Consider the following 14,185-nt stretch of genomic DNA (forward strand, 5'->3'; position numbering starts at 1 on the left):
ATGTCTCCTTTCTAATTATAAGAAAACTAGTTTGCATACGGAAGTTTTCCATGTTATAGCTGATATGTCTCCATTACAATATTTTAAATTCTGTAAAAACCTACAGACCAATCAAATAATATGCAAATGCTTATTAAATGTCTACTCTGAAACAAAGCACTGGGTGCAGAGATATGTGTGTTGAAGAGATGAGAATGCCTTCTTGGCAAGGAACTTGCAAACAAGAGAGAGAGAAATCACAGAAAACTATAACTTTGGCTTTTGAAGGACTTTGGAGGTCACCTAACACAATCTTTTAGTTGATGGATAATTCAGCTCCTGCAACTCTCCCTGTGAGTGCTCAGCTTCTGCTTAAAGCTGCTTAAACGGGAACAGATAATTCACTACCTCGGGAGCCTGTCTACTCCATGTTTGTACTGCTTTGATTTTTAACAAGATCTTTATGCTAAATCAAAGAATGCACCCTTATAAATTTCTACTCGCTGGTTCTTTTTGTGTCCTCCTTTACAAATAACAGCCCTTCATGTATTTAAAGACCCCTATCATGAACCCTGTCCTCCTTTTTATTGGCAGCATTTCCCTCAGATGCTTCGGGGGGGGTGAGAAAATAGAAATTAGAAAATATTCTAATCTTGTCTTGAAAACATGCTTTTTTTTTTAAAGCTCTGAGATTTCCAGCAGTAAGGAAACCCATCTAACTGCACTGTACCAAGCACTTTTCAAACTTATTTCACCACAGAAATATAATTTCTCCCTATTTCACCATATTAACATCACACAGATTTATGGTTCAATGGAAAATCTGTCTATTCATTCACCCATTCAACAAATATTTATTATTATCTATTTTGTGCCAGGCATTGTGATATATGCTGGAAACACTACAAAGAAGACATGAATCTTGCCATCCCAGAGCTTAGAATCTAGTATGGAAAATAAATAATTGAACAAACAATAATATAAGTTAACAGGAATTGTTGGGGAAGTGTGGTTCCATCAGAAGACACTTCGGGTGCTGCTGCTCTGAGCTGAAGAGTCTCAGCTCTTTCGATGGCTCTCCTTATATCATAGTTTGCAGACTCTGTGCCTTCCTGGACATCATCTTTTGCACATGATCTACTTTGTCAATGTCCTTCAGAAAGGACCCAAACTAAACCTAATGCTCCAGCAATGATTTGACCAGTAGAGCCTGAGGCAAGATAATATCCTTTGCTCTGGCCATTGAATTCCTATTAATGCAGCCTGCTACACAAACATACAACACCAAAACAACAATAAAAGAGAGAATAGCTGATTGCAATAAAATAAAAGAGCTTTTCCAAGAAGGTCCTTTATACTAATCATCAATGAAATGGTAGACCAAAATGACCGTCAGAGAAGAAAACTCATCTCCATTGTGAAAGGCTGAATAAGGCTTCAAGAAATAGTTGAGTTCAATTTTGATACAAGAGTAGAATTTGGATGGGGAATGCCTTTAGAATGTTCACAGAAACATACAAAATAAGATCTGGGAAGCTGAAGCTTAACCAGGAGCCTCATAAGCTGCTTAGAAACACTGAACACAAACTCAGGGTTCAAAAGCAAATTTGTGGCATTTAATCATAGATTCAAAGCTTTACAATGAAAATGGGTGGCATATTAGAGGGACATTGACTGAACTTTCAGATTCCCCAGGAGACCAAAGAATTTGCCTCTCCTCACTTACTGGAAACTAACAGTGAGTACCAGCCAGGGCTCCTCATCTCAGTAGGGTTCAGAGTGAGATGGAAACACTCAGAAATCACTGGGACCAGCATAACTAGGAGAATCTATGCTAGAGCAAAGATATTAAAGTAACCTTAAAGAAGTGACCTTTTTGTCTTTGAAGATGGCATCTTAAGTAACATGTCATTGCTATCAATAAGTAAAAACAGCCCTGAAGGTAAAACATGAAATAAGCCCAGACAGAGAAAATCACAAAACGACTTCCCCATTGCACACATATCCCTCTAGAACTTTTGGTGTAACTACTACTGTGCTTGCTAAATCTTACCCAGAATTTCCAAAATTATCAACAGATAATTCAACCTATTCTACTCCTTTTTTTTTTTTTTTTTAAGCTCTGGTTAAATGGTAGAGGATATTCAAAGCAATAGTTGGGATGCATTTTTTATTATCACTATTACTCCATGCTCCTTTCTCCCCGATTAGCATGGATAGTTGAGAGCTGGGTGTAGCACTCTGCATTTAAATCAGTAATATTTAATACTAATAGCCTGATCCTATTGTTATCTCCTGACCTCACACCACCTGACTGCACCTGGTAACACTGAAGGACTCGAATGTCCTGATATTCTAATTGGTCACAACTCATTGGTTACACATGAGAAGCCTACTCTGTTTACTTTTAATTTGAGTTTCAGAAATTGTCCTATTCATCATCATCAATGGAGAATCCACAAGGGCAAACTGAAAGCTATATGCCAAACACCTTGAAGAATGAAAATTTCAAACAATCACCTGGAAAGGTTTTGTTGTTCTGCTTTGTTTTGTTTTGTTTTGTTTTTAACCCAGCAAAACTTTCAAAAGTCTGGATACTTCTAGGTGGCTGACCAAATTTTTCATATTTAATTAAGTTGGTTGGCCTCGGGGTTTACTTACTTTTCCCTAGTTGAATATGCCAATAATCTAAATTAGCTATGAAAACAACCAGTAGCAACCAGATATACAAGTATTTCCATCCAACTGTTCTATATGCTAAGTTGAAATACAGTTGTGAGAAAAGAAGAAAGGAAGGAAGGGAGGGAGAGAAGGAGGGACAACTAAAGAAAGAAGGAAAGAAGGGAGGGAGAACTGATGGAGGCTGATGAACAGAGGACTATGAAATGGAAGAATGAGGGAAGGGGAGAAAGAAAGAGCCAACAAGCAAAGTGCAGAGAAAAACATCTGCCACAGGTCTGACATGTGCATGGTACGCACAGCAAAACTTTCTTTCGTTTTTCTGTGTGTGCTCATGTAATTGATGGCTTGTCTGTTGTTCTCTTTTATGTGTGTATCAGTAATATTATGAATGGATACAAAAGAAAATGAGAGTTGCTGTCTTGCTCTTAGAAAACTGAAATGTCAGTGTTGGGATTTTTTATCTCTGTGTGGTAGGCTGACTAATGGCCCCCCAAAATATCCAGGTCCTCATCCCTGGGACCTGTGAATGTTACCTTATAGGGCAAAAAAGGTCTCTGTAGATTAAGTTAGAATCTTGATATGGGAAGACTGTCCTGATGGCCCCTAAATGCAATCATATGTGTCCTTGTAAGATGGAGGGAAACTTGACTATAGACAGAGGAGGAGGAGGCAGTATGACCTGAGGCAGAGGCTGGAGTGATGTGGCTACGAGGCAAGGAGTGCCAGCAGCCACCAGAAGCAGGAAGAGGCAAGGAAAGATTCTCCCCTAGAGCCTCCGGAGGGAGCATGACCCTATCAACACCTTGTTTTAGGTCCAATGAAACTCCTGTGGACTTCCAACCTTCAGAACTGGAAGAGAATAGATGCGTGGTATGTTAAGCCATCAAGTTTGCAGTTAATCTGTGACAGCAACACTAGGAAACTAATACACTCCACATAAAACAAAACAAAAACAAAAAGCAAAAACGGAAGCACCCAGTAGCTTCAAAACCATTCCAAACTACCAAGTATCCCCTGGCAAAGAGGTTCCTCTCCAGGGCCTCAAGCCACACAACCCATAGATTCTCCATGCACCCACTTGAAGGTCCAAATGACCACTGACCTGGTGGGAAAACAGCCAGTGCAGGCTGCCCATCAGCAGTGATGAAATGATAAAGGGGAATTGAATATAGAAACCCTGAGATTATACGGAATACATTTCTAAAGATGCTTTATGAGTCAAGAAAGATAAAATGCCACTGACAAGTTATAAAATAATGAAACTTCACAAAAGGATAAAGAAATGAGAGGAGTAAGAAAGAAATGTCCTACGAATGTATAAAAGAGGAAAAGAAAACATTTGAGTATAATTATGCTCAGGACAGGTACTGATCAATAATTCTAAAGAAATTTCCAATTTCCTTATGAAATCCTCCCTAAGGGTGAATCAGATTTTCCCTCTTATCTCTGCCACAAGGCACTGAAACATGTAAGTCAATGATTGAGAGGCAGCTCAATTAACATGCACAACGAAAAGTCAGAAAGCCGTGCGTCTCGCCACTGGAGTTTTCAGTAGGAGTAAAGATGCCTGGATTTGAAACAAATCATTTTACAGAAAAGAAGGGTTATTTCCTGCAATAAATCCCCATCAGGACAAATTCTCACTGGTGCCAGCGTGGTGATGGATGACGCTCTCTAGGCTGGCTGCGTGGATTGGATTTGGATAGGCCACCAAAAGTGCAGATGCTTATCTAAAACTTATCTGAACAAGCCAAATCTCACAGGCCTGCAAAATTATGCTGGCATTCTTTCAAGATTAGTCTCTCTCTTGAGATTGCTGGCACTGTAGCTTGGGGACTTGGCTGCATGTCCAGCGAGGATGGATTATTTTCTTTACACTTTTTGGCATACCTGGTGCAGGAAAAATAAAGCACATTTGCCCACAGACATTCATAGCAAAGCAAAGTGAAAACTACATTGCTAACATTTTAAAACTACCAGCATATGCTTATTGGGAGCCTACTGTGTGCCTTATGGTTCCTGCTTGAAAGCGTTTCTAATCAAGGTGGGGCAACAAGAGTCATTACCTAATATTAAAAGAAACTCCTCAGTTACAAATGCAGGGAAAAGAGGAACTATCAATAGGCGTTATTTGAGAAGTATTCTTCGCAACATACAATTTAAATTGGACTATAATCTAGAGCAAGATCCAGTTGTCAAAGAAAAGAAGACTCATTATACGAAAAAAGAATCTCTATCATTTGATGGAAGGCTACTGTGTGACAAGCACCGTCTGAAAGCCCGCATGGTTTCTTTCTGTTATTTCAACATTGCTGCGCAGGTGAGAATCTTTCTCCTCACCTTACCCACGAAAAGAGCCAAGACATGGAAAAGCTACATTTCCCAAACCCACTAAGCCAACAAGCAGCAGAAGTAGGATTTAAACCTAAGACTCAAACAATCTCTTAATTAATATTCAATAATCAATAGGTGCAGAATCATAGTAGGCGGCTGTTTCGGACAAACTGTGAGCGCAGCGTAGACTAGAAGGAAATGGGGAAAGGGGACTTGTTTTTGCTGTTGTTTGGGAAATAACAATCACCATCTCCATCTGAGAAGTAGGATCTTTGGAGAAAAAAGATCTTTTCTCAAATATATGTTTTTCCTCACTACATAAACTTTTTCTTCCTGAAGATACACAGAAAGCCCAGATTTACCACTCTGCTTTTGTGTGTGTGTGTGTGTGTGTGTGTGTGTGTGTGTGTGTGTGTGTGTGTGTGTTTTAGGCTTTGTTGCATCACAATGCTTTAAGGACATTCTTTGAGCATTTCCAATGTGCTAAGAGAGGAGAATTAATTTCATAGTATGAAGTTCCTTCGCATTTGTATTCATTTTCTGTTGCTGCCGCATGTCGTCACAAACTTAGTGGCTTAAGACAACATGACTTTATTATCTCACAGTATCTGCAGGCCAGAAGTCCAGGTTGACTATGCTAGTTTCTGCTCAAGGTATCATAAAGTCAAAATCAAAGTATCAACAGTGACTTGTCCCTTTCTGGAGGCTCTGGCGATGAATCTGCTTACAAGATCATTCATGACTTGAATGGCAGAATTCAGCTCCATGTTGCTATAGGAATGAGGCCATTTGCTTGCTGTTTGTTGAGGCAGGAGGGTCTTTCTCAGCTTCTAGACACTGCCCACATTCCTTAGCTCTTGGCCCAGGTCCTTCATCTTCAAAGGTCGAAGTCAAATCTGTCTCGTACATCTAACCTCTGGAACACCCCCTTTTCTGCATCACTGCTCTGCTACTTCTTTCCCCATAAGATGTAACTCTTCTGTTTTCCTTCCTTCTCTGCCTCCCCCTTTGACAAACAAAATGTTGTACATGCTTAATGTATACATGTGTACCCACAAAACCATCACCATAATCTATGCCATAAACCTATCCCACACCTCCAAAAGTTACCCCCCGCCTTTGTGTCTTCCTCCCATGCTTTTAAAGGCTCCTATGATTATACCAGGCCCACACAGATAATCCAGAATAATCTCCTTATTTTAAGATCAGCTGATTAGTAACCCTAATTCCATCTGAAAAGTTCCTTCCCAACAGTACCTAGGTTAGTGTTTGATTGAATAAAGGGGGCAACAATCTTGTGAGGACATCCTTAGAATTTGACCAGGGCATTTAGCAGCTATTTTTCTCACAGCAAAAATTTTGTTTTCCTGATAACATAAAATTAATTGTACTCAGCAACTTTATGTGATTTCTACTTCTTCCTACTATACACTCTACCACTGTCCTGGCTTCAGGAAGATTGAAACCCCTTCTATGAATAAAGGGCATGAATTTTAAGAAGATGAGAAATCCTCAAAAACAAGTCAATTCTATCCAATAAAAAATTTTAAAAGCAGATCATTCTCTAGAGAAAATATGATTTCAAAAACCATATCCTACCTTAATTTCCAAAATATCCCTTCTTGGAGGTCTTAATTATCAAAATAAATCAATTCCTCAGTCTGTGTTCTTACTGAAGCTCATTTTCATGCTTCTACTGGGGAAAAGTGCTTGTTGTATTGAAAGCCCCTCATTCTAAATCTACTAGTTTATTTCCCATACAGGAGGCAAGAGGATAGTTCTGTGCTTTAAGTCCTAAATATTTGAATAATCCTCCTTCAATCCTTCTTGCTAAAGTCACCCCAGATAATGGTGAGAAAAAAAATTTATCTGGCAATATTTTTGCCAAGTTTCAATTATTTATTGCAGTACAGGTGGCCCCTACTGATAAAGTGTATAAACTTTTCACGTGTTCGTTGTTCTTGGAGTAGAATATACCTCTCTCCCCCCACCTCACCCCCCAACATGCAAGTATTCCTGAAATAATCTCAGTTCATTGCTCTAAAAGGACTTCCCTTCAGCCACTAATCAGTTTAGCATATAATTAAAAGAGCTTTGGAAATCATCAGTCATCTTGCTTAGAGTAAGTAATAATTTATGCCAAGGGAGTTGAAAAGAATGCTGATTTCATTTATTTTATCTCCTTGGAGGGAAGGTAGACTGATAAAACCATATACGAGACAGTAAATTGTTAGACTTACTCATAAGACTAAAACAGCAGACCTATTGATGATTTCTGAATTCTTTAACCTCTCTCTATCCTCCTTTTGGGGAAAAAGGGTTTTACATAAATATAACAACCCCTCCTAATTCTCCATCATTTGTGGTGATGGTCTAGTTTTTAAATTTTTCTAAACCAGCATCCTTTTCTAAACCGGCATCATCTACATTCTTTTTTTTTTTTTTACATTAATGAACAAATAATATATGTATAGCAGATATTTGAAATTTGGATACATTTAGATTGGGTAATTGCTGGTTTGCCCATATCTTTTTCTTCTAAGAAATAGTGCTGCAGCCCCACTTAGGAGAAACAAGCTCTGTCTGTAGTTAATCATTTGTGCAAGTGCAAGGTGTGGGCCCAGAGACAGAACACACAGGCTTCAGGAGCCTCACAACACCCAGGGAAAGCTCTGGCTGAGGGTTATTAATTCACATGGAGTGCACGGGGTGGGGAGGGGCCTACCTAATTAAACCATCTCACTGAAGTGGACTCAAAATCGGCCTACTTAGCATTAAGATGAGCTCCTCTATCTTGATAAGGAGTATGTTCAGAGATCACTTTTGCAATGTTAGAAATATACAGATATCAATGGTGCGGCAGTACCTGCCTTTTTGAAAAGAGCTAAATGAAAATATTTACATTAGGATTAAAATGCATTCTTTCATTCATTGAACAAATATAAACTGAGTGTTAATGAGCAAGGAACTGTGCTGTGGGGTATTCAAAGATGTGGAAACACGGAATGATTGCAAAGCCAGGTTTCCCCTCTGAGGGTTCTTGGACACTCAGATTTCCTCACATCTCTCTTTATTCATCTCTAAATTGAAAGTGTTTGCATCATAACAGGACGCACAGGCTCTGGAAGCCTCAGGTGTGAAGGAAAACCCAACTCCGAGAGGCTAAAGCAGGAAACGAAGCTCGCTATCAAGAAGCCCAGGCACCATTCCAGAAGGTTCAGTTTATGCAGGAATTGAACAAAGTCATCAAGATTTGCCATTGCTTGGCTTTGCCTTGCACTGTATTACCTTCATTCTCACGCACCACATGGTGATGCCTGGTCTGGCTCACATCATCCTCACTGCTTGCAGTATCAGCAGAGAGACCAACTGCCTCTTTGCTAATTTCTGGGTATGTCTCTTTGCATCTCATTGCCCCATAGGATCACATGCTTTTCACTGACCAATCCCCGTATGGAGAATGCAATGCACATGGGTGAAGGTAAGGCGACCACAACTCCCCCTGAAGAGAGGGAAGCAGGGTTAGTTCCAGAGAGAAGAACCAGGCTTCTGTTGTGGCAATAAGAGTGAACAAATGCTGGCTTGCCAAAATGAAAAGTTCAGACCAGATAATCCCAATTATTCCTCCAGTGCTGCTCTCTGTTACGGGCTGAATTTGTCCTACTCTCTACCCCGCTAAATTCACGTTGAAGCCCTAACCACCTCAGAATGTGACTGTATTTGCAGGAGGGTGTTTAAAGGGGTTAAATGAAGCTGTATGAGTGGGCTGTCATCCAACCAGTGTCTTTATGAGAAGAGATTAGGACACAGAGTGACACCATGGATGTGCACAGTAAGGAGAGACCATGTGAGGACATAGCGAGAAGGTGGTCATCTGCAAACTTAAGGAGAGAGGCCTCAGAAAAAAACATGTACCAACACATGGATCTTGGACTTCTAGCCTTCAAATTTTGAGAAAACAGATTTCTGGTGTTTAAGCTACCCAGTCTGTGGTACTTTTTAATGGCAGCCGTAAAAAACCAATACAATCTTCTGAATAAGACATCATCTTTTCCTGCCAGATCTTCTGTTCTATTTTAGATCTGTTTTTGAAGAAAATAAGTGTATAGGCCCAACTTTCCCCACCATACACACACACACACACACACACACACTATCCAGATACAAGGTAGTCTTTTTGTTTTTTGTGTTTTGACAAATGCCATGTGAGTGATACAACAGGCCAAGAGAAGGCACAGTCCCTATTTCCAGGTGTTTATACTTACAATTTGACCTTAAGGAAATTTGGCTAGGTACACAGATTAAAGAAGTAGCTCTAAACCTTCTGGGGCTCAAAGCACACTTTCAAGCACTCAAATTTTGGCAGCCTTCATGATAGATGTGAATTGCATTCATAGTCATCACACTGCTTCCTTGGGTTCCCCTTTAGCCCAAGTCACCGTAGTGGACGTCTAACCACCCTGCTTCTTGAATCTTCTATTTGGAGAATTGTCCACCTTATAGGTCCCACTAGAAAAGCTGATAATGCTGGGTCTTGGCCTTCTCAGCCTTTCTTGAGGTTGGATGTGGGAAGAGACCCAAGTTCTGCTGTGCAGACACACCTGCATGGACTACATCTATAGCTAGTGATGTGAATAAGACAGAACTGGAGGAACCTCTTTGGAAGTGGTGGCAGGTACAGGCAGTAACAGGGGCTTCCTGAGGTAAACAATGGCAGCAGTGCCAGCTACACCGGAGAGAGCCAAATGTCAGCTGGGTCCATGGTATAAGCCACAGTACCTTGTCTCTGTCCTGACAGGATCAGCTCTGCTATGTGATTCCAGAGAACATTCCTGGCTGCTGCCCAGTCTCTCACCTTAATGCCCAGACTTCCATGTGATTGTGTGAGCCACTGTAAATTCTTTTAATAAATTCTTTTTCTGCTCAAAATCAATCAGAGTCATTTTGTGATTGAACTAAAAACCCTGACTGACAATATTGCTATTTGAGTAGCACTCCTTACTGCCCCTACCGTCCAAAGTTTTCAACTCTTCTGAGAACCATCAACTTTCCATTAATGTATTTTCCTTCTTACCCAAAAGGTGCCTTACCCTAAATAGTACCATATTAGTTACTTGGCTTGATGTTATTCTGCCATGAAAGTGTGTATCTTCCATCTTACGTACATCTTCACGTAAAGCAAAATAAACAAACAAATATATATATATATATATATATATATATATATATATATAATTTTAAATGCATTATAAACATTGATCTGGGTTGCATATCTATGAACTCTGTGAGGTGCAAAGATCTAAAGAAGTACTGAGTTAGGGGCGCCTGGGTAGCGCAGTCATTAAAGCGTCTGCCTTCGGCTCAGGGCGTGATCCTGGCGATCCGGGATCGAGTCCCACATCAGGCTTCTTCTCGCTTATGAGCCTGCTTCTTCCTCTCCCCACTCACCTGCTGTGTTCCACTCTCTCGCTAGCTAATCTATATATACTGTCACATAAATAAAAAATTAAAAAAAAAAAAAAAAAGAAGTACTGAGTTAGAACATGGAGAATGAATCTGCTCAATTTCCAGTGCAAGAGAAGATGCACCCTGGGGCAATGGTTTCCAATCAGATAACCATTAGAATCTTCTGAGAGCTTCTATTTTTAAATATAGATTTCCAAAGCCTCAAAAAAAAAAAAAAAAAAACTCAGAGAAACTTATTTTGCACATTTAGAGTATAGCCCAGGTACCTGAGTTTTTATGACTCTTCTAAGAGTCAAAAGAGACCGTCCAAATTGTCTAAATATGAAAGGAAGTTCAAAATACAAAGGCAAACAATTAAAGGACTAAAGTATAATATAACTAACAAAGCTCGGGAGAGGTGTGATAGAGTAGGGACCCATTACAGGAGAGCTAAATACCTCAACTTTCATGATAAAGCACCAGTAGGTAATGACTAAAGATGAGAAATCAAGAAATGAACTTACAAGCATTATCATCAGAATTATGGCAGCAACCATTATGAAAAAACTAAAACTGAAACTTTTCGAGGTTCTGGCATAATTAGCTCCCTCTATCCACAGTCACTTCATGCCCATTATGCTCTTTCATTTTTCTGTAACTCTTCATACTTTCTACTTTCTATCTGATTACATCTTTTTATTTATTTCCAAAGTTATAGTAAGTCCCATCAGGCAGAAATCTTGTCTGGTGTGTTCATTGTGTCTCCACAATTGGAAGAGTGCCTGTTATATAGTAGGTACTTAATAAATATTTGAGGAAGGGAGGGAGGAAAGAAGGGAGGAAGGAAGGTTGGTTTAAGTAAAGGTAAACACCCCTTGGGAATGGAATAGGGATGGCGGAATTTTACGTTTTATTTAATGCTATTCTGAATCACTTGAACATTTTTTTTACCATGAAAATGTATTATTTTCTAATAAAAAATTTAAATGCTCCCCTAGTAGTTCTATTTGAACAACGGGCTAGGGTATGAAAGAAAATACCTATAAAGATAGAGGACAATTTAGAATCAGCTACAGATAAATGGGGAAGGTTACTGATTTTGTTCGTAGGCTTTTTTCCATTTTTCATTTTATTAATGCTTTAGTACTCATCTCTCTATTGTGTAATATGAAAAGTCGTGCCCAATCTTTGCCTAGCACTTTACAATTATCCATTCCTTTATTCAAAAAAAATTTCCAGATTGCCTACTTTAGTTGGATGCCCACCTCAGTCCCCTTTTAAAATGCAAAACTCTACAGAAGAGTAACACACTACATTATGTGATCAGTATCTTAGCATGAATTTCTTACATTGTTTAATCACCTCCTCACTCTGTTTAAATCCCAAAACACAGAAAAAGAAAATAAATCTCTCTACAGGATTCCGGCCATGAATGTTTTGTGTGATAAATGATGAACTTGATCTTCTTTTTCATCATTTGTAGTTATACACAGGCTGGAAGTAAAAAGGGAACTTACCACTCCACCCTCCTTTCTCTTTCCAGAAACTGATTTTAATATCAAGGTAGTAAAGCACTTTCCGAAGTTTGCCTCATACCCATGTAGTCCCAATCTGGAGCTAGTGTCATGTATTCAAGTGTGCTGATGAGTCACTATTTTAAAGGGAAGAGAAAGTAAGTGAGTGTCACGGCTCTCTTCTGCTGGGGCACTCTCATATCTACTTTGCTCTGAAAGAGATGAAGATTAACCTATACTGAAAATCCTACCATGTCTGTTGGTTTGCAAACTGGGCCCTGTATATGCAGGGCAGGGAGAGATCAAAGAAAGAGGCAGACCACTCCAGATTGGTACATGGCATGTTTAATAAGTGAGGGCAGGCTTGTCTTGGGCAGCCACAAGAAGACTAGATCTCCATACCTCCCTGCCAGAATCTTGAAAGTTTATATAGAGGGCTTAACTGGGTCCAGTCACATACACTGTCCAGATGGTCTCAATGACACATCACTATCTCAAGGCTATGCCCTTGGAGCAGCTTGTGGGAGTGAGGAAGGCAAGCAGAATGCACATTCCATGGACAGGGAGGGGGTGAGGAGCCTCTGATTACCCAGGTCCAGCTCATGGGTCAACTGGCAGTCACAGCCTCTCAATGACCTTTCCCAACACATGCAGAGACTGCTGTGATGCATTCTCAAAATCACTTCCCTTCTAAATGAAGTATCAGGAACCTCTTCTGCCCACAATACTGATTCAGGGCTAAGGACTCAGAGTGATCCAAGGCTCCAAAAGCACAAGGGTCTGGTCTCAGGACTTACCATACAGGTTTCTGGAAGTAACAACATCACATCACTTCTGTCTGTTTCATCTATTTTCAGTTGAGCTAATTTATTGTTCTTCCATATATGCTAGTTTTTCTCACTTTCCAGTGACAACCCAAAAGACCTGATCTATATACACTACAAGGATGATTCTTTCATTAAACATACCATAATTCTCTATCTAAATAAGGTTTATTCAGTTAAATATTTATCTTGGAAAGCCAAACATTCATTCTATTGATGTGCCATATCTCAAAACATTTTCAGAAGTTCTTCTTGGAAATTGTCTTCAGGGCCTGGAGTATATTTTCTTAAAAGCTCACAGTGGCAGCCAATAGGTCTTTAGGAATACAGTTGACTTAGAGCAGTAATTCTCAAAACTTTTGGTCTCAGGATCCTCATACACAGGTAAAAATTATTGAGGACCTCAAAGAGTTTGTTTATGTGAATTGTTTTATTAATATTTACCATATTAAAAATTAAAATTAAAAGTCTTAATTTTTTCATTCATTAGCTTATTTTGAAATAACCAAATCCATTAAATATTAAAATAACTAAGTTATTTTATGAAAACAATTACTATGTTCTCTCAAACAAAAAAATTTTGTGTCAGAAGGAGAGTTATTTTATATTTTTGAAATCATTTTAATGTCTGGCTCAACAGAATACAGCTGGATGTTTACATCTCTTTTTGCTTATAGTCTATTGCTATGTTATTTTAAGTATTTGAAGAAAATCCAGACTCACACATATGTAGTTGGAAAGGAAGCATACACATATGTAGTTGGAAAGGAAGCATTTTTTTAAAGAAATTTTTCAGATAATTGTGATATTCTTCTTTGATACTATGCCAAAACTCAACAAGTAGTAGTTTCTCAGAGGTTAGTTGCAAAGTGAAATCTGAAACCATATCAATAAATTTTTCATATTCTGCTACATTAAAATCCATTGGTCTTTCTTCCACTTTGAAAGAATTCCTTTTTTTTTTTTTTTTAAGGAAAATGAGTATTTTTTATAAGGGGAAAGTGTAAACACAATCTCCCACTACCACAAATTATGCAGTTGAGTTTCCCACATTTGGGAAAATCGCAGGGGTCAGCACATCCAGAGTGCAATGGATAAGCCTTGCCTTGGGAAAACCACCTTCGTGATCATGGTATCTCCTCTGCCAGGTAAGTATGAAAGAATTCTTTACCCATGCACAATTTTGCAACATCACACATTGGTTATTTGGAAAATATTAATTCACTTAGTTCTGCAGATCTTCCAAATATCAGTACATTTCATTATATAGTGTCATGTGCCCTGAAAGCTCTGGAAAACTCCATTGTACTCCTGGGAGATAAAAAGAATAAAAAAGGCAAATAATGTCTTAGTGTTATTATTAAAAAAAAGCTTTGACTTCATGGACTCCTTGAGAGAGTCTTTGGA

At 39.0% G+C, this 14,185-nt stretch overlaps 1 long non-coding RNA gene and 1 other non-coding gene across 2 annotated transcripts in view; both read right to left on the reverse strand.

Moving 5' to 3' along the window:
* LOC103675396 overlaps positions 1-14,185 on the reverse strand; it is a 163,811-nt gene that overhangs the window by 112,205 nt on the left and 37,421 nt on the right. The gene's annotated exons all lie outside the window — the stretch shown is intronic.
* LOC121105470 lies at positions 13,771-13,934 on the reverse strand. Its single transcript, XR_005837997.1, has one exon. It is a non-coding gene; the product is annotated as a U1 spliceosomal RNA (small nuclear RNA).

The sequence above is a fragment of the Ursus maritimus genome, unplaced genomic scaffold (assembly GCF_017311325.1).
Source record: "Ursus maritimus isolate PB19 unplaced genomic scaffold, ASM1731132v1 scaffold_26, whole genome shotgun sequence".
NCBI classification, from domain to species: Eukaryota; Metazoa; Chordata; class Mammalia; order Carnivora; family Ursidae; genus Ursus; species Ursus maritimus.